This window comes from Calonectris borealis, chromosome W, assembly GCF_964195595.1.
Source record: "Calonectris borealis chromosome W, bCalBor7.hap1.2, whole genome shotgun sequence".
Classification (NCBI taxonomy): Eukaryota; Metazoa; Chordata; class Aves; order Procellariiformes; family Procellariidae; genus Calonectris; species Calonectris borealis.
Genome location: NC_134351.1, coordinates 43,088,720 through 43,109,922, shown reverse-complemented (window position 1 = coordinate 43,109,922; position 21,203 = coordinate 43,088,720). Strand labels below are relative to the sequence as shown.

The 21,203-nt window shown below is 48.7% G+C and overlaps 1 pseudogene; it reads left to right on the top strand.

The window, feature by feature from the left end:
• The first annotated feature begins 16,957 nt into the window (after positions 1-16,957).
• On the top strand, positions 16,958-20,929 carry LOC142075043 (G2/mitotic-specific cyclin-B1-like; annotated as a pseudogene).
• The last annotated feature ends 274 nt before the right edge of the window (positions 20,930-21,203 follow it).

The window sequence follows — 21,203 nt, the reverse complement described above, 5'->3', positions numbered from 1 at the left end:
CCTCCTCCGCGTAAGGCGCAGGGTTGCCGGGGAGGAGGAGGGGGGCCGCCGGCGGGTCCTGGGCCCGGAGAGCAATGGCATGTGCATGGTCGCAGATGCAAACTGCCCTCTCCCCTTTTGCAGTCTGACTCAGTATATCGTCCTGATGTGCTTCGCCGAGTTTTTGAAAGCTGTGGAGCTGCTTGAATCCTATGATCTTCTGAAAGCGGTCCACCTTGTGCAGTTTTTCTTTATAGTACAGCTGGGGTGAGTGCGCTGAGGGTGAAGCCTTGTCCGCCGCCGTTACAGCACGCTTTGTCTACAGTGTTCTTTGTCAGCATCAAGCTTATACATTGCATTGTGTTATTATAAATTAATCGAGGAGGAGAAGGCGGCGTAACGGTGGATCCAGGAAATATTCTGATCTTAGCAGTGTTTTTCCTTCATATCTATGCTCACTATAATTTCAGAAACTTCAGTGTATTTGCTACTTTAAAATAGATCATACGATGACAGTACTGATCATAGGAAACTCAGGAGTGTCCAAATTTTCTTAGGAAAAGTGTAGAAGACAAGCTTTCTTCCTTATAACTTGTATTCCTGTAGTTCTTGTGAGCTTCAACTGCTATTTTTCCCTGATTGAGAACTAAAGTGCAGAAACTGATAGCGAGTATACAGAAACAACCTTTGAAGACACAATCCTGCTTGATGTTTAGCTGATATGATGTGGAAGAGCATTTCTATAAGAAACTTGGCAGAGATGGAACATTTGGAACCTCATTTTTCCCTTTTAGTTCAAATTTGTTTACATTTCTGGGCTTCTCACTTGCATGTTCCCAAGCACCATAGTCTTTTTCCCCATCACTTACTCTTGATCACAGTTTAGAAAGATGCGTGCTGTTTCTTACCATTTCTAACAAGATTGTGTATTCAGCATTCCATATGTGAAGAAGCCTTTGGGTGTATGTATCATCTCGCTAATAAAAAACATAGTATTATTTCTTCTCAAAACTGAGATCAGTTATTTTGATTTTTGTAAATCACGGATAGACTTCTCATTAGCTATTCTTGAAAACCTTGTATGTAAAATTGACCAGAACTGAAGTTCACTTGTCATCAACTCTGTACTGGTATCTGACATACATAATGCAGCAGGGAAAATACAACCAGTGAGTGCGGTCAGTGTGGCCTTTTAGTGAAAAATGTAGAGGAATGTCGTGGTTTAACCCTAGCCAGCAACTAAACACCACGCAGCCACTCGCTCACCCCCCGCCTCTGGTAGGATAGGGGAGAGAATCGGGAGGGCACAAGTAGGAAAACTCGTGGGTTGAGATAAAAACAGTTTAATAATGGAAATAAAACAAAGTAGAACAGTAATAACAATGATAACAACAACAATAACAGAATATACAAAACAGGCGATGCACAATGCAACTGCTCACCACCCACCGACCGACACCCCGCCTGTCCCAAGATGCGAGGACCCCCACTTTCCCGGACCACGCCTCCTAATTATATACTGAGCATGACGCCACATGGTATGGAACACCCCATTGGCCAGCTGGGCCAGCTGCCCTGGCTATGCTCCCCCCACCAAGCTTCCCATGCACCTGGCAGAGCATGGGAAGCTGAAAAGTCCAAAAAGTGCCCGGTGCAAGCGCCACTCGGCAACAACCAAAACATCAATGGGCCATCAACGTTCCTCTCATACCAAACCCAAAACACAGCACCCCCCATCTACTGGAAAGAAAGTTAACTCTGTCCCAGCCGGAACCAGGACAAGGAAGCAGTTTTCTTATCTGAGCCTGATATGAGGAGAGACCTAGTTATTTAGAGCTGGTTTGAATAAAAAGCTGACTGCTAATACACTAATAGAGAAAACTTTCTACTTTTAACAGGTCTGCATTTTTCATGGTTTTGTTTCAAAAACCATTTTCTTCTGGAAAAGTGATAACCAAGTGTCAGGTGAGTTGACATATATAATACTGATTCGCATCTTTGTAGATATTCTTGACAACATGGCTCTTGCAAAAAAAATGAAAGCAGAACAAAGGTTACTCCACTTGGAGGATGTGGTTGCAACTTCCAGAAGCGTGTAACTAACTTTTTATCTAGTGCGCTGTAAAAAATGATCAGCATTTTTAGCTTTTGTCAAATCTTTTTGAGAGTATCATGAAAAGATTGGTCTTTGGCTACATGCAAGCATCTGTTGTGAGGATTGGATTTTCAAAAAGAGCTTAGTCTACTTAGCTGACTTTGTCATTTTCAAAGGGCAATTTCTTGACTGCCAGAAAGTCAAAGTGCTCCAGTCATGCCCCCCACGACTGGTGTGTTGCGATGAGGGGCTAGTCTAACTGCTCTTCAGACCTGTGTTGAGTCCCAGTCTCCCGAGAAGTCAGAGTAGGGCTCAGGCTGAAAACTGCTGCTTTGTAAAAAATACATTTTCTTCACCTGTTCCATATTCATATTGTTTTCATGTAACTGTGTGTGCAAAAACTTGATCCATGGACAATGTTATCAGTGTATGTGCTAATGTTGTGGTTTAACCCGTCAGGCAGCCAAACACCACACAGCCGCTCGCTCACTCCTGCCACCCCAGAGTGGGATGGGGAGAGAATCGGAAGGGTAAGAGTGAGACAAACTTGTGGGTTGAGATAAATACAGTTTAATAGAACAGAAAAGGAAGGAAAAATAATAAAAATGATAACAACAACAATAATGATAGAATATACAAAATGAGTGATGCACAATGCAATTGTGCACCACCCGCGCTGACCGACAATCAAGCAGCAATCGGTACTTCCTGGACCACGCCTCCTATTTATATACTGAGCATGACGTCATATGGTATGGAATACCCCGTTGCCCAGTTAGGCTTCCTGTCATGGCTATGCTCCCTCCCATCTTCTCGTGCACCTGGCAGAGCATTGGAAGCTGAAAAGTCCTTGACTAGCAGGGTACTTAGCAACAACTGAAAACATCAGTGTGTAATCAACATTCTTCTCATACTAAAACCAAAACACAGCACTAGGAAGAAAATTAACTCTATCCCAGCTGAAACCAGGACAGTATCCACACCTTATTCTATACCATCTACGTCACGCCCAGGTCTCACATTTTCCAATACATTCAAATTAATCACCACCACTTCTCTTGTCTTTTGATATACACAAACAGAGTCGTGGTTTAATCTGGCAGGCAGCCAAATACCACGCAGCCGCTCACTCACTCCCCCCAACACCCCCAGTTGGACGGGGAGACAACCGGAAGGGTAAGAGTGAGAAAAACTCGTGGGTTGAGATAAAGACAGTTTAACAGAACAGAAAAAAAAAGGGAAAATAATAATGATAATGATAGAATATACAAAATGAGTGATGCACAATGCAATTGCTCACCACCCGTGCTGACCGATAACCAAGTAGCAATCGGTACATCCTGGATCACGCCTACCATTCATATATTGAGCATGATGTCACATGGTATGGAATACCCCATTAGCCAGCTGGGCTGGCTGTCCTGATTACGTTCCCTCCCATCTTGTGTACCTAGCTCAGTCAGTAGGCACGGGAGCTGTCCTTGGACTAGGAGGGCACTTAGCAACAACTGAAAACATCAGTGTGTTATCAACATCCTCCTTGTACTAAATCCAAAACACAGCACTAGGAAGAAATTTAACCCTATCCCAGCCGAAACAAGGACAGTATCCACCCCTTATTCCATGCCATTTACGTTATGCTTAGGTCTCACATTTTTCGATACATTTCAATTAATCACCACTATCTTTATATATACATATATATATAAATGCACACACAGATATCATTCCCTTAGTCTATGGACTATCCCTTTAAAATGTCCATTGAGTTCATTTAGTCCACGACTTTGGGCTCCATCTGTCATAACAGTCCTTCAGGGGAGGAGAGATGGTGTGTGGTGTTGGGCTGTTGCATCCTGAAGCCAGTTCTCATTTCGGTACTTGTCCTAGTTTCGGCAGGGATAGGGTTAAATTTCTTCCTAGTGCTGTGTTTTGGATTTAGTATGAGGAGAATGTTGATAACACACTGATGTTTTCAGTTGTTGCTAAGTGCCCTCCTAGTCCAAGGACAGCTCCCGTGCCTACTGACTGAGCTAGGTACACAAGGTGGGAGGGAACATAATCAGGACAGCCAGCCCAGCTGGCCAATGGGGTATTCCATACCATGTGACGTCATGCTCAGTATATGAACGGTAGGCGTGATCCAGGAAGTGCCGATCGCTACTTGGTTATCGGTCAGCGCGGGTGGTGAGCAATTGCATTGTGCATCACTCCTTTTGTATATTCTATCATTATTTATTGTCATTATTCTCCCTTTTCTGTTCTATTAAACTGTCTTTATCTCAACCCACGAGTTTTTCTCACTCTTACCCTTCCGATTCTCTCCCCGTCCCACTGGGGGGGCGGGGGGAGTGAGTGAGCGGCTGCGTGGTATTTGGCTGCCTGCCATATTAAACCACGACAGTCCTTTTTTGGCGCCCAACATGGGGCTCGAAGGGTTGAGATAACGATAGATCTGACCAAAGTGTGCTAAGGCAAAATTGTTATAAGCATCCATTATATTGATTGGTCACAATGTTGATGTATTGGCTGTCAAAGTTGTGGGGCTGGCTCTCAATGTTGGGTCATGTAATACCTTGCTTGCAGTATGTGTTCCCTTTTGTGCTGTTTATCATCAGTCGGAACTGGGCCAAGATTATCATTTTGTTGCTGTTTTATGAGGTGATAAAATCATTGGTCGTAAGTCTAATCTGGTATCTGTCCTCGGCACTGCCGTCATTTCTGTACCTCGGGAACCACCTCTTAGAAATTATTGGTAATTGCACTTGTTCCTCCTCGGAGAATGAATTTAAGGGGGAGACAGGATGGGACACTCTCTCCCACTTGTTCATCTTCCCTTCCATATCGTCAGAAACTCCTTTTTCTTCTATCCTCTTCACAAAGATGTCCACAATATTCCCTGAGAATTTTGAATATCCTTGGGATGTTCAAACAAGCATGTTCATATTGCTATGTCTCCTGAATGTGGTTCAGGCCTTGTTTAGGGTTAAACAACTATTCAGGAATACTGTCCAGAGATCAACCCTCAGGAACAAGAAAAGAGGGAGGGCAAGCAGCAGTGCCTCATCAGGGCGGGCGGAGCGGCACGTCTCGGGGGCAGCTACAGACACGGTGGCTACTCAAAACCCCACGACAGGCACTGTGGCTACTCCAACCCCCACGACAACCCCTGTGGCTACTCAAACCCCGGCAACAGTCACCGTAGCTTCTCCAACCCCTGCGACAAGCACTGCAGCCACTCAAGCTCCGGCAACAGGCACTACAGTTACTCTAACCCCCATGACAAGCACTGCAGCTACCCAAACCCCAGCAACAGGCACTACAGCTGAACCAGAGGACCAACCCTTGCTGGTATCCGTTGCCCCTGTACAAAAGAGGAAATCTTGGAAGCGGAGATCAGGTCGTTTAGAAAGGGATGATGAAAGAGCAGGGACATCACGAGGAGAGGAGGAGGAAGAGGAAGAACTCATAAACGAGACAGAAACCACCCGATCCTTATCCCTGAATGAGTTGCGACATATGCGGAAAGATTTCGGCCGTCGTCCAGGCGAGCATATTGTTACCTGGCTGCTCCGATGCTGGGATAATGGGGCCAGTAGCCTGGAATTAGAGGGGAAGGAGGCCAAACAGCTGGGATCCCTTGCTAGGGAAGCGGGTATTGACAAAGCAATCGGAAAAGGGATACAGGTCCTCAGCCTCTGGAGGCGACTGCTGTCAGGCGTAAAGGAAAGGTATCCCTTCAAGGAAGATGTTATATATCGCCTAGGCAAATGGACCACTATGGAGAGAGGTATCCAGTACCTGAGAGAACTAGGCGTGCTGGAGGTGGTTTATAGTGACCTGGACGACGCCCAAACACCCAAAGATCCAGATGACGTCCAGTGCACCCGACCCATGTGGCGGAAATTACTACGGAGCGCACCAGCGTCATATGCCAGTTCGTTGGCAGTACTGTGCTGGAAAGAGGAAGAAGCACCAACAGTGGATGAGGTGGTTAACAGACTTCGAGATTTCGAAGAAACTATCTCCTCCTCCCTTGTCTCGGCTGTAGAGAAACTGTCCCGGGAGGTCCAGCAACTCAAAGACGATAGGTCCTATTCTCCACCTGTACGGACCAGTATCTCAGCCATTAGGAGTCAGCGTTTTTCTCCTCAAGAGAGAGGATATCGAAAGTACACACCACGGGGCACCCTGTGGTTTTACCTGCGTGACCACGGAGAGGACATGAGGCAGTGGGATGGAAAACCTACCTTGACCCTAGAGGTACGTGTACGTGAGTTGCAAGGAAAAACAATCACACAAGGGGGTTCTCTCAGGAAAAATGCTGCTCCAGTTTTCAGGAAAACCCTGTCTCACGATGATCCAGTTTCCAGTGAACAGTTCCCCACACAGAGTAGAAGGGCTGATCTTACTTTGGACTGTAATGAAGGAATTCTTGACTCACGTTTGCAAGAAGTGAGAAGCGGATACTATGACCAGAACTAGAGGGGCCCTGCCTCCGGCCAGGTGGAGGAAAGGGACAACCGGGTTTACTGGACTGTGTGGATTCGATGGCCTGGCACATCAGATCCACAGGAGTATAAGGCTCTCATAGACACTGGTACACAGTGCACCCTAATGCCATCAAGCTATAAAGGGGCAGAACCCATTTGTATTTCTGGAGTGACAGGGGGATCCCAAGAGTTAACTGTATTGGAGGCCGAAGTGAGCCTAACCGGGAAGGAGTGGCAGAAGCACCCCATTGTGACTGGCCCAGAGGCTCCGTGCATCCTTGGCATAGACTACCTCAGGAGAGGGTATTTCAAGGACCCAAAAGGGTATCGGTGGGCTTTTGGTATAGCTGCCCTGGAGACGGAGGAAATTAAACAGCTGTCCACCTTGCCCGGTCTCTCAGAGGACCCTTCTGTTGTGGGGTTGTTGAGGGTTGAAGAACAACAAGTACCAATTGCTACCACAACAGTGCATCGGCGACAATACCGCACCAACGGAGATTCCCTGATCCCTATCCATGAGCTGATTCGTCGACTGGAGAGCCAAGGAGTGATCAGCAAGACTCGCTCACCCTTCAACAGTCCCATATGGCCAGTGCGAAAGTCTAATGGAGAGTGGAGACTAACAGTAGACTACCGTGGCCTGAACGAAGTCACACCACCACTGAGTGCTGCCGTGCCGGACATGCTAGAACTTCAATACGAACTGGAGTCGAAGGCAGCCAAGTGGTACGCCACAATTGACATTGCTAATGCCTTCTTCTCAATCCCTTTGGCGGCGGAGTGCAGGCCACAGTTTGCTTTCACTTGGAGGGGCGTCCAGTACACCTGGAACCGACTGCCCCAGGGGTGGAAACACAGCCCTACCATTTGCCATGGACTAATTCACACCGCACTGGAACAGGGTGAGGCTCCAGAACACCTGCAATACATTGATGACATCATTGTGTGGGGCAACACAGCAGAAGAAGTTTTTGAGAAAGGGGAGAGAATAATTCAAATCCTTCTGGAGGCCGGTTTTGCCATAAAACAAAGTAAGGTCAAGGGACCTGCACAGGAGATCCAGTTTTTAGGAATAAAATGGCAAGACGGACGTCGTCAGATTCCAATGGATGTGATCAACAAAATAACAGCCATGTCCCCACCAACTAGCAAAAGGGAAACACAAGCTTTCTTAGGCGTTGTGGGCTTTTGGAGAATGCATATTCCAGATTACAGCCTGATTGTAAGCCCTCTCTATCACGTGACCAGGAAGAAGAACGACTTCAGATGGGGCCCTGAGCAACAACAAGCCTTTGAACAAATTAAACAGGAGATAGTTCATGCAGTAGCCCTTGGGCCAGTCCGGGCAGGACAAGATGTGAAGAATGTGCTCTACACTGCAGCCGGGGAGAATGGTCCTACCTGGAGCCTCTGGCAGAAAGCACCAGGGGAGACTCGAGGTCGACCCTTAGGGTTCTGGAGTCGGGGATACAGAGGATCGGAGGCCCGCTACACTCCAACTGAGAAGGAGATATTGGCAGCATATGAAGGGGTTCGAGCTGCTTCGGAAGTGGTTGGTACTGAAGCACAGCTCCTCCTGGCACCCCGACTGCCGGTGCTGGGCTGGATGTTCAAAGGGAGGGTCCCCTCTACACATCATGCAACCGATGCTACGTGGAGTAAGTGGGTCGCACTGATCACACAACGGGCCCGAATAGGAAACCCCAGTCGCCCAGGAATCTTGGAGGTGATCACGAACTGGCCAGAAGGCAAAGATTTTGGAATATCCCCAGAGGAAGAGGTGACACGTGCTGAAAAAGCCCCACTGTTTAATAAACTACCAGAAAACGAGAAGCAATATGCCCTGTTCACTGATGGGTCCTGTCGCCTTGTGGGGAAGCATCAGAGGTGGAAAGCTGCTGTATGGAGTCCTATATGCCAAGTTGCAGAAACTGCTGAAGGAGAAGGTGAATCGAGTCAGTTTGCAGAGGTGAAAGCCATCCAGCTGGCCTTGGACATTGCTGAACGAGAAAAATGGCCAGTACTTTATCTCTATACTGACTCATGGATGGTGGCAAATGCCCTGTGGGGGTGGTTGCAGCAGTGGAAGCAGAACAACTGGCAGCGCAGAGGCAAACCCATCTGGGCTGCCGCATTGTGGCAAGATATTGCTGCCCGGGTAGAGAACCTGGCTGTAAAAGTACGTCATGTAGATGCTCACGTGCCCAAGAGTCGGGCCACTGAAGAACATCAAAACAACCAGCAGGTGGACCAGGCTGCTAAGATTGAACTGGCTCAGGTGGATTTGGACTGGCAACATAAGGGTGAATTATTTATAGCTCGGTGGGCCCATGATGCCTCAGGCCATCAAGGAAGAGATGCAACATATAGATGGGCTCGTGATCGAGGGGTGGACTTAACCATGGACGCTATTGCACAGGTTATCCATGAATGTGAAACGTGCGCTGCAATCAAACAAGCCAAGCGAGTAAAGCCTCTGTGGTACGGGGGACGATGGTTGAAATATAAATATGGGGAGGCCTGGCAGATTGATTATATCACACTCCCACAAACCCGCCAAGGCAAGCACTATGTGCTCACCATGGTGGAAGCAACCACCGGATTGCTAGAAACATACCCTGTGCCCCATGCCACTGCCCGGAACACCATCCTGGGCCTTGAAAAGCAAGTCCTGTGGCGACATGGCACCCCAGAAAGAATTGAGTCAGACAACGGGACTCATTTCCGAAACACTCTCATAGACACCTGGGCCAAAGAGCACGGCATTGAGTGGGTCTATCACATCCCCTACCACGCACCAGCCTCCGGGAAAATCGAACGATACAACGGGCTACTAAAGACAACACTGAGGGCAATGGGTGGTGGGACATTCAAGCATTGGGATACACATTTAGCAAAAGCCACCTGGTTAGTCAACACTAGGGGGTCTGTTAATCGAGCTGGCCCTGCCCAATCAAGACTTTTACGTACTGTAGATGGAGATAAAGTCCCTGTCGTGCACATAAGAAATATGCTGGGGAAGACAGTCTGGGTTACTCCTGCCTCTGGCAAGGGAAAACCCATCCATGGGATTGCTTTTGCTCAAGGACCTGGGTGCACTTGGTGGGTGATGCGAAAGGATGGGCAAGTCCGGTGTGTACCTCAAGGGGATTTGATTTTGGGAGAAAATAGCCAATGAACTGAATTTTATGATGTCAATTGTTATATGATATTGTATATCATTATTTCTATGGTTGCTATCAATGGTGTAGCAGTGAAAATCACCCAGATTAATGAAGAATGAACTAACTCCGATGAAACCGAGCAAAGTGCAACGATGATAGAACTGAACGAGTGCAGCAGTACCGAAATGAGAACTGGCTTCAGGATGCAACGGCCCAACACCACACACCATCCTTCTGGCCCTGAAAGACTGTTATGACAGATGGAGCCCAAAGTTGTGGACTAAAAGAACTCAATGGACATTTGTATATATTTATGTATATATATGTATGTATATGTATTATATGTATATATGTATGTATATGTATTATATATGTATATATATATAAAAGATAGTGGTGATTAATTGAAAGGTATCGAAAAATGTGAGACCTAAGCATAACGTAAATGGTATGGAATAAGGGGTGGATACTGTCCTAGTTTCGGCTGGGATAGGGTTAAATTTCTTCCTAGTGCTGTGTTTTGGATTTAGTATGAGGAGAATGTTGATAACACACCGATGTTTTCAGTTGTTGCTAAGTGCCCTCCTAGTCCAAGGACAGCTCCCGTGCCTACTGACTGAGCTAGGTACACAAGGTGGGAGGGAACATAATCAGGACAGCCAGCCCAGCTGGCTAATGGGGTATTCCATACCATGTGACGTCATGCTCAGTATATGAACGGTAGGCGTGATCCAGGAAGTGCCGATCGCTACTTGGTTATGGGTCAGCGCGGGTGGTGAGCAATTGCATTGTGCATCACTCATTTTGTATATTCTATCATTATTTATTATCATTATTCTCCCTTTTCTGTTCTATTAAACTGTCTTTATCTCAACCCACGAGTTTTTCTCACTCTTACCCTTCCGATTCTCTCCCCGTCCCATTAGGGGGCGGGGGGAGTGAGTGAGCAGCTGCGTGGTATTTGGCTGCCTGCCAGGTTAAACCACGACAGTACTGCTGCGCTCGTCCAATTCTATCATCGTTGCCCTTTGCTCGGTTTCATCGTAGTTAGTTCATTCTTCATTAATCTGGGTGATTTTCACTGCTATACCATTGATAGCAACCATAGAAATAATGATATACAATATCATATAACAATTGACATCATAAAATTCAGTTCATTGGCTATTTTCACCCAAAATCAAATCCCCTTGAGGTACACATCGGACCTGCCCATCCTTTCGCATCACCCACCAAGTGTACCTAGGTCCTTGAGCAAAAGCAATCCCACGGATGGGATTTCCCTTGCCAGAGGCAGGAGTAACCCAGACTGTCTTCCCCAGCATATCTCTTATGTGCACGACAGGGACTTTATCTCCATCTACAGTACGTAAGAGTCTTGATTGGGCAGGGCCAGTTCGATTGGCAGATCCCCTGGTGTTGACTAACCAGGTGGCTTTTGCTAAATGTGTATCCCAATGCTTGAATGTCCCACCACCCATTGCCCTCAGTGTTGTCTTTAGCAGTCCATTGTATCGTTCGATTTTCCCAGAGGCTGGTGCATGGTAGGGGATGTGATAGACCCACTCAATGCTGTGCTCTTTGGCCCAGGTGTCTATGAGGGTGTTTCGGAAATGAGTCCCGTTGTCTGACTCAATTCTTTCTGGAGTGCCATGTCACCATAGGACTTGCTTTTCAAGGCCCAGGATGGTGTTCCGGGCAGAGGCATGGGGCACAGGGTATGTTTCTAGCAATCCGGTGGTTGCTTCCACCATGGTGAGCACATAGTGCTTGCCTTGGCGGGTTTGTGGGAGTGTGATATAATCAATCTGCCAGGCCTCCCCATATTTATATTTCAGCCATCGTCCTCCATACCAAAGAGGCCTTACTCGCTTGGCTTGCTTGATTGCAGCGCATGTTTCACATTCATGGATAACTTGTGCAATAGCGTCCATGATTAAGTCCACCCCTCGATCACGAGCCCATCTATATGTTGCATCTCTTCCTTGATGGCCTGAGGCGTCATGGACCCACAGAGCTATAAATAATTCACCCTTATGTTGCCAGTCCAAATTCACCTGAGCCACTTCAATCTTAGCAACCTGGTCCACCTGCTGGTTGTTTTGATGTTCCTCAGTGGCCCGACTCTTGAGTACGTGGATGGCTTTCACCTCTGCAAACTGGCTCGACTCACCTTCTCCTTCAGCAGTTTCTGCGTCTTGTCGTATAGGACTCCATACAGCAGCTTTCCACCTCCGATGCTTTCCCACAAGGCGACAGGACCCATCAGTGAACAGGGCATATTGCTTCTCCTTTTCTGGTAGTTTGTTATACAGTGGGGCCTCTTCAGCACGTGTCACCTACTCCTCTGGGGATATTCCAAAATCTTTGCCTTCTGGCCAGTTCGTGATCACTTCCAAGATTCCTGGGCGACTGGGATTTACTATTTGAGCCCATTGTGTGATCAGTGCGACCCACTTACTCCATGTACCATCGTTTGCATGATGTGTTCAAAGAACATCCAGCCCAGCACCGGCAGTCGGGGTGCCAGGAGGAGCTGTGCTTCAGTACCAACCACTCCGAAGCAGCTTGAACCCCTTCATATGCTGCCAATATATCTTTCTCAGTTGGAGTATATCTCCCATTTAACTTGTTCAAAGGCTTGTCGTTGCTCAGGGCCCCATTTGAAATCATTCTTCTTCCGGGTCACTTGATAGAGAGAGCTTACAATCAGGCTGTAATCTGGAATATGCATTCTCCAAAAGCCCACAACGCCTAAGAAAGCTTGTGTTTCCTTTTTGCTAGTTGGTGGGGACATGGCTGTTATTTTGTTGATCACATCCGTTGGGATCTGATGACGTCCATCTTGCCATTTTATTCCTAAAAACTGAATCTCCTGTGCAGGTCCCTTGACCTTACTTTGTTTTATGGTAAAACCGGCCTTCAGAAGGATTTGGACAATTCTCTCCCCTTTCTCAAAAACTCCTTCTGCTGTCCTGCCCCATACAATGATGTCATCAATGTATTGCAGGTGTTCTGGAGCCTCACCCTGTTCCAGTGCGGTGTGGATCAGTCCATGGCAAATGCTAGGGCTGTGTTTCCAGCCCTGGGGCAGTCGGTTCCAGGTGTACTGGACGCCCCTCCAAGTGAAAGCAAACTGTGGCCTGCACTCCGCCGCCAAAGGGATTGAGAAGAAGGCATTAGCAATGTCAATTGTGGCGTACCACTTGGCTGCCTTCGACTCCAGTTCGTATTGAAGTTCTAGCATGTCCGGCACGGCAGCACTCAGTGGTGGTGTGACTTCGTTCAGGCCACGGTAGTCTACTGTTAGTCTCCACTCTCCATTAGACTTTCGCACTGGCCATATGGGACTGTTGAAGGGTGAGCGAGTCTTGCTGATCACTCCTTGGCTCTCCAGTCGACGAATCAGCTCATGGATAGGGATCAGGGAGTCTCGGTTGGTGCGATATTGCCGCTGGTGCACCCTTGTGGTAGCGATTGGTACCTGCTGTTCTTCAACCCTCAACAACCCCACAACAGAAGGGCAAGGTAGACAGCTGTTTAATTTCCTCCAACTCCAGGGCAGCTATACCAAAAGCCCACCGGTACCCTTTTGGGTCCTTGAAATACCCTCTCCTGAGGTAGTCTATGCCAAGGATGCACGGAGCCTCTGGGCCAGTCACAATGGGGTGCTTCTGCCACTCATTCCCGGTTAGGCTCACTTCAGCCTCCAATACAGTTAACTCTTGGGATCCCCCTGTCACTCCAGAAATACAAATGGGTTCTGCCCCTTTATAGCTTGATGGCATCAGGGTACACTGTGCACCGGTGTCTACGAGAGCCTTATACTCCTGTGGGTCTGATGTGCCAGGCCATTGAATCCACACAGTCCAGTAAACCCGGTTGTCCCTTTCCTCCACCTGGCTGGAGGCAGGGCCCCTTTGGTCCTGGTCATCGTATTCGCTACCCACCTCTTGTATGTATGAATCAGAAGTCCGTTTTTTAAGATCGGAAGTGGAATCAGCCCTTCTACTCTGTCTGGGGAACTGGTCACTGGAGACTGGAGCAGCAGTTTTCCTGGAAGAACCCCCTTTTGTGGTTGTTTTTCCTTGCAACTCATGTACCTGTGCCTCTAGGGCTGAGGTAGGTTTTCCATCCCACTTCCTCATGTCCTCTCCGTGGTCACACAGGTAAAACCACAGGGTGCCCCGGGGTGTGTACCCACGATGTCTCCTCTCTTGAGCAGAGGGACGCTTGCTCCTAATGGCTGAGACACTGGCCCGTGCAGGTGGGGAGCAGGACATATCCTCTTTGAGTTGCCGGCCCTCCCGAGACAGTTTCTCCACAGCAGAGACACAGGCCCATAGGGAGGAAGAGAGACTTTCTTCATATTGCCGGAGTTGGCCAGCCAGTTCATCCACTGTTTGTTCCTCTCCATCTTTCCAAGTCATTACTGCCAACGAGTTTGCATGCGACGCTGTTGCACTCCGTACAAACTTCTGCCACATGGGTCGGGTGCATTTGACTTCATCTGGGTCTTTGGATAACTGCTCATTGTTCAGGTCCTCATAAACCACCTCCAGCACGCCTAATTCCCTCAGGTCCTGGATACCTTTCTCCATGGTGGTCCACTTGCCTGGGTGGCATATAACTTCTTCCTTGAAGGGATACCTTTCCTTCACGCCTGACAGCATTCGCCTCCAGAGGCTGAGGGCTTGTGCCCCTTGTCCAATCGCTTTGTCAATGCCCCCTTCCCTGGAAAGGGATCCCAGCTGCTTGGCTTCCCTACCCTCTAATTCCAGGCTACTGGCCCCGTTATCCCAGCATCGGAGCAGCCAGGTGACAATGTGCTCGCCTGGACGACGGCTGAAGTCTTTTCGCATATCTCGCAGCTCACCCAGGGATAGGGATCGGGTGTTTACCATCTCATTTACGGGTTCTGCCTCTTCCTCCTCCTGTTCCTGTTCCCTGTATAGGGGCAAGTGATACTGGCATGGGTTGGTTCTCTGTCGCAGCGGGCGGAGTAGCTGCCATGCCTGCTGTGGGGGGTGGGGGAGCCGCAGGGCCTGTTGCTTTGTCATCAGATGCAGAGACCTTCTCTTCCCCTTGGGGGTTCTGAGTGGTGTTGAACAGGGCTCGGTAGGCGTGGGCCAGGCCCCAGCACATTGCAGTCATCTGGGTCTCTCTGGAATGGCCAGGGTGACAGCATACTTCTTCCAAATATTCTACTAATTTTTCAGGATTCTGCACTTGCTCAGGGGTGAAGTTCCAGAACACTGGGGGTGCCCACCGTCCTAGGCATTTGCCCATGCTATCCCACTCGCCCTGCCACTCATAACTATCCAGCCTTGGGGCAGATCTCTGGATGACATTCTTGAATTGTTTACTAACCTTGGATAAAACCAAAACAATATTCCCAAGGAGCACCAATAGATGTATCTTAACTACCCAGGGATGTTCAAGGTACTGGCAAGTTATTTTAACAAAGGAGATGACATCATAGAGGAAGGTAGCAAGGGTGCCATTCTCTATTTCCTCCATAAAAAATCTCTCGGAGGAAGAGGTATAATTGCTAATGGTCTCCATGAGGTGGTACCCGAAATACAGTAACAGCTTCATTACGAATCCCAAATCCCAAATAACCCCCAATGCCAGCGTTTTAGTAACAAATCTCCCAGGCAAAACATCATTAATCACTGTAGAGCACAACAGACTACAAAACCCAACTCCAATTTTTAACAGGTACAGTAAAAACAAGAGCATGGTGCAGAACAAATTAATATGTTAACAGATATAAATTCCTTAATATGCTCTAATTAATCTGTTGTTATCTCAACCCTTCGAGCTCCACGTTGGGCACCAAAAAGGACTGTTGTGGTCTAACCCCAGCCAGCAAATAAACCCCACGCAGCCGCTCGCTCACGCCCCAACTCCAGTGGGATGGGGGAGAGAATCGGGAGGGCACAAGTAGGAAAGCTCCCGGGTTGAGATAAAAACAGTTTAATAATTGAAATAAAACAAAGTAGAACAGTAATAATAACAATGAGAACAACAACAATAACAGAATATACAAAGCAGGCAATGCACAATGCAACTGCTCGCTGACTGCGTGTCACGAACGGGGGGCGAGCCCCCCCACACACCTGGTTTTTATACTGAGCACGATGTCACATGGTATAGAATACCCCACTGGCCAGCTGGGTCCACCACCCCGGCTGTGCTCCCCCACCCCGCCCCAGCTTGCCCTGCACGTGGCAGGGCATGGGAGGCCGAAAAGAGAAACCAAAAGTCTCCCCGGTGCAAGCACCACCCAGCAACAACCAAAGTATCAATGGGCCTTTAGTGCTCCTCTCATACCAAACCCAAAACACAGCACACACCCCCAAGCTACTGGGAAGAAAGTTAACTCTGTCCCAGCCGGAACCAGGACAATATATAAGGAGGGGAAAAAAAATTATTTTTCAATAATGTTTTAATTTTATGTAGCCATCTTGACTTTTCTGATTTAACATTTATTTGGGATGAAAATAGGAAAGTATATTAAAAAAAAAAAAGCCAGTACAAATACCGAGTTCTAGCTTTCATCTCGAGCTGGTTGCGCAGGAGTCGATTTTACATAGACAGCTTGAGAACATGCTTTAAAAAGAAGTTTCCTGGGCATTTCCCGAGCATTTCTCTTATCTGAAGACCTCGACCTAGGCTTCATCTATTCACGGCAGCCCTGTATTATGCAGATGATCAAAGTCAGCCGAGCGAATTGTAAAATGGGACTTCGCCACGAAACATGCTTTTCACCTCATTTTTTCAGAAAAAAAAAGTCAGCCGTCGTGTCTGTAAGTCCCCCGCACCGGCCCGGCTCTCTCTGTCGCGCCGCGGGCGCCGCGCCCCGCCCCCCTCCTGAGGCAATGCTGCTGGCCCAGGAGAGACTGCGCGGATGGGCCGCGCGCTCTCGTGGAGGCCGAGACCCCCGTGAGGGGAAGAGCCCGAAATCGCTTCAGGGGCACGCACGAGCTGGGTCACCACCCCGCCGCGCGGAGCGGGACCGGCAGACGGTCGCGGTCGGAGCCCCGCCTTCTTTTCGAATGCCCAGAGCAGTCCCGACCCGGTCGCCACGATAACGCATTGGGGAGGGCCCGTCGGCAGCCAATAGGGAGGCAGCGGGCGGCCAATGAGCGGCAGCGGGTGCGAGGTTTAAACCCGCGGCGTTTCGGTTGGGTTTTGCATCGTTCCTATCAATCATATCCGTTATGGCTTTCAGGGTCACCAGGGTAGGTGTGGGCCGGGCAGAGTGGCCTGGTGGGGCCTTAATGTCAAGTAGGGGAGGGGGTGGCTGGGGAGCGGGGTGTCCTGAGGGTGTTATGCTGCAGGTGGGGGGGGCACGCTGTGGCCTGGCTAAGGCTCGCTTCTCGCCTAAACCTGTGGCGGCGGCGGGGCGGGGAAGTAGGCGGCTGTGCGGCCCTCCCGTGTCTTGTTCCCTTCCCCCCCACCTAGAAACCGTCTAGCTTCAGGGGGAGAGGGGTGCAGCAGGGCAACCCTCCTGAATTCTTCCACCAATTTCTCTTTGGGGGGGGGGGGGGGGGAGTGTGCGCGCGCACGTTTTTCCTTTGGGTCACCCCTCCTTGGTCCCCCCTAAATCTGAGGATTGGAGGGGACCCGGGAGGAGGAGGTGCAGTTATACAACCCCCAGGTCCGCATTTCTAACCCTATGGTTTCGTGGGGCGCAGCCGTGCAACCCTTTCCCTAGCTCCTCCCCTTCAACCCACCGGTTTGGGGGGGGGTGGGGTGGTAGGCGTGCAACTCTGCCCCTGGTTCCCCTCCTCTAACTCTCCGGTTTCTGAGGGGAGATGCAGCTGTGCAACCCTCTAATCTTGGTGCTTGTGGGGTGCACACCTGGTCCGTCACACCACACCACCCCCGCTTGATCACCTGTTATGGTGCAGCTGACCATCTTCATCTCTCTCCACAGCACACCCAGACAGCAGCCGGTACCGCAGCGAAGAGTAGCTTGCCTGCTGCCAAGCACAGGGCGGCAGTGGCGGCCAAGGTGGGGCTGCACTCCCGCACCGCCCTGGGGGACATCGGTAACCGCGTCGCTGAGCCGCAGCAGCGGGCAGCCATCAAGAAGGCGATGGCGGAGGGCTGCGGGTGGGAGCTGCGCGCTGGGCCCCTGCCCACCCACCCCCCCCCGGAGAAGGTGGCGCTCAGGAAGGCACTGAGGGCCGCCGCGGAGGAGGTGCTGCTGCCAGCCCCAGAGCTTGCCCAGGTACCGCCTGCAGCCTCCCTGGGGCTGGGTGCCCCCTCCTCAACCCTGGTCTGCGCTAACCCTGCACTGAGGCTGGGCTGAGTGGGGAGCACAGCCTCACTTGGTGCCCCTGAAACAGGGCTCATGAGTCCCTACAGCACTCCCACACTGCGGGGCTGCTGGTGCAGCTCGCACCATGGGAGCCTTCGCTTGGCCTGCGGAGGTGCTGCCTGAGCTTCCTCGTAGTTGGAGTCTCTGTCTCTAACCCCCGTGGAGACGTCTGGATGTGCCCTGTCAGAGGACATGCTGTGTCAGGCTTTTTCTGATGTCTTGCTTGATGTGGAAGGCATAGATGTGAAAGCTGGTACTGACCCCAATCTCTGCAGCAAATATGTGAAGGACATCTACAACCACCTGAGAGATCTTGAGGTTGGTAGGAGTAGTTCAGAACTGCAGGGGGATCTTCTGCTGACAATTACAGTGAACTTGTTATAGGGATGGTTTGGAGCTGGTATCCACTTTCACCTATGGATTTTCAGGATGCACTAATTAGTGATTCCTCAACTTAAAATACCACAGTAAACTGAGCTGATAACATAACAGATGTTGGTTGTTAGACCAATCAACTAGTAGTACTAGTATCATGCTCTCTTTAGCCCACCTCTAGTAAATGAAGAAACCTTACGCCCTGTGGCCTACATCTATGGGGTATGCTTGTACTGAACTCCTTGATAAGCCTTAAGGTGCAACAGAGGCTAGGCATTGCAAATGCTTGAGCTGAGTGACTAGATCTATTAACCCTATTCCTTCCACAGAAAAAACAAGCTGTCAGACCTAAATACCTGGCAGGCCAGGAAATCACTGGGGAATATGTGTGCCATGCTGATAGACTGGCTTGTGCAAGTACAGATAAAATTCAGACTCCTGTAGGAGACTATGTATATGATGATTGCTATCATTGATTGCTTCCTGCAGGTGAGTGTCTCTTGCCCAGTGTCAGGTGATGTTTTTCCCCCTAAGCTAAAGCACAATGAGTACTGATCAATAACACCATATGTGGTTAGACTTAACAAAATACAGTTGACCAACAAAGGGCATTTGATGTTGAATTGCGTTCATCATATAACCCTCTCAACTATGAACAGTGACTTGATATATCAAAACTGCTTGCTTCTCTCCCTGAATTGATCTCAAAGCCTTGTAATACCCCTGCAGATGCTAATAGAGGTAACAGATGTACAGTTATTCTGTATATGCCAGTATGAACATCCTGCCATAGAACAAACCTTACGTTGGCTACCTTGAAAAGCTGCGTTCTGAGCCAAGTCATTCAGATAAACAAATCTCTACTGCTGCTTACTACAGGACAATGCTGCTTCCAAGAAGATGTTGCAGCTGGTTGGTGTCACAGCTATGTTCATTGCCAGCAAATATGAAGAGATGTATCCCCCAGAAATTGGAGACTTTGCCTTTGTAACTGATCACACTTACAAAGTCCCAGATCTGTCAGATGGAGATGAAGATCCTGTGAGCACTGGACTTTGATCAGGGTTGCCTTCTCCCTCTATACTCCCTAAGGAGGGCTTCAAAGATTGCAGAGGTAATGCTGAAAATGGGTGTTACTGTAAGCAGTATCTGGAAGATGCAACACTTGACTGTGGCAGCTTGTTAAAATGGTTCAAAACTTTTAAGTGTTGCAACCGTCTAGCAACTGAGCGGTCTCCCATGTAGAAACAGGTCTTGTTTGTCTGTTTTCGGTCACATGAGCTTAACCCAGCCAAAACCAGAGTTACAATGCCTGCCTAGTACTGCAGGTGACTGCTAGACTGCCATTGAAAGGAGTAGTCCTACACTATGAGCAGCCTAATGTAGCTCAGAACTGCTCTGTGATTAAGCCACTTGAATTTCAAGCCTATAGCTCTGAAAATGTTTGCTAAGGAAGTATTTCTTCCTGCTTGACAAAACAAAGGCTTGACAGGATGCTTTTGCCTTGGAGATAGCCAATACTCAACTCTGACTTACTACAGGTGGACTTGAACAGCACATTCTGGCCAAGTACCTGATGGAGTTGTCCATTGTGGACTAGGAAATGGTTCACTTCCCTCCATCCAAGACTGCCCTCTATCCAAGACTGCAGCTGCTGCTTCCTGTTTGGCTCTGAAAGTCCTTGATGGAGGAGAGGGGGTAAGTTATGCTTGTCAGACCACCTCCTAGTTTGGGACTTGGTGTGCCTGTGTACCAGCTTAAAAGGCTGCTCTGGGCCAAGTGCATACCTTCTCTTCCCTTGTGGTATCTCAGCATGTTCTTGTCTCCCCTTGGCCTATTACAAGGGGACAGAAGTAGGGCAGTAACTGTTAACCCTCTCTTGTTAGAAAGGAGACTGCAACTGCCTGAGCCCAATAGAAGACAAATAATCCAATGAACTTGGATTGTTCTAGTAGACTTGTCTAATAACTTCCCTTCCTTTCAGACACCAACTCTGTTATGCTACATGTCTTACACTGAGAGTGACCTTCTAGTTATGCAGCACATGGCAAAGAACATGATTCTTGTGAATCGGGGCCTTACCAAGCACATGGTAAGAATTTCATGGTGCAGGTGGGGGAGTATATGTGGTAAAGTGTCAATGCGTGGCTTTCTGAAGTTAGCTTAGCTGTGACTTGAATCACTGGTATCAGATTTGTATCAGACCTGCTCACTTCAGCTGAAGACCTCTATCTTGCCAAAGTGGCATGAGCCAGCCATGATCTGGTCTTGGGTGCTAGAACTGGCTTGGCCTGCCCACTAAGCCTCAGATGAGCTGGAGTAGTGTAAGTTTATGAACAGGGTGAAATTAATTGATCTTATCTCTTTGCAGACAATCAAGAACAAATATGCCAGCAGCAAAAATGCCAAGATAAGCACCCTTGCACAGCTGAACTCTGCTGTCATACAGAATCTAGCAAAACCTGGCCAAAGTGTTATAACTTCTGCATGAACTCAAGCATAATGTTGGCACTATATGCCACTGTGTACATAATGTATCTTATTTGTGTGTTTCAGGCTTTTAATAAAGCACTTTTTTGCTTTTTGCTCCAGTGCTGTCTTATTTGTGTTCTTTGTGATAGTACAGTTGACTTTTCCCCTACAGCTGAGACATCTCCATGGAGGCTGTGAATAGTGTTGAGAGGTGTTATGTGAGCTCTGGGGTTAGCTCTTCAGAGTTGCTGAGCCTCCAGGTAGGTGTACAGGCAGGAGTGTTGGCGTAGGCT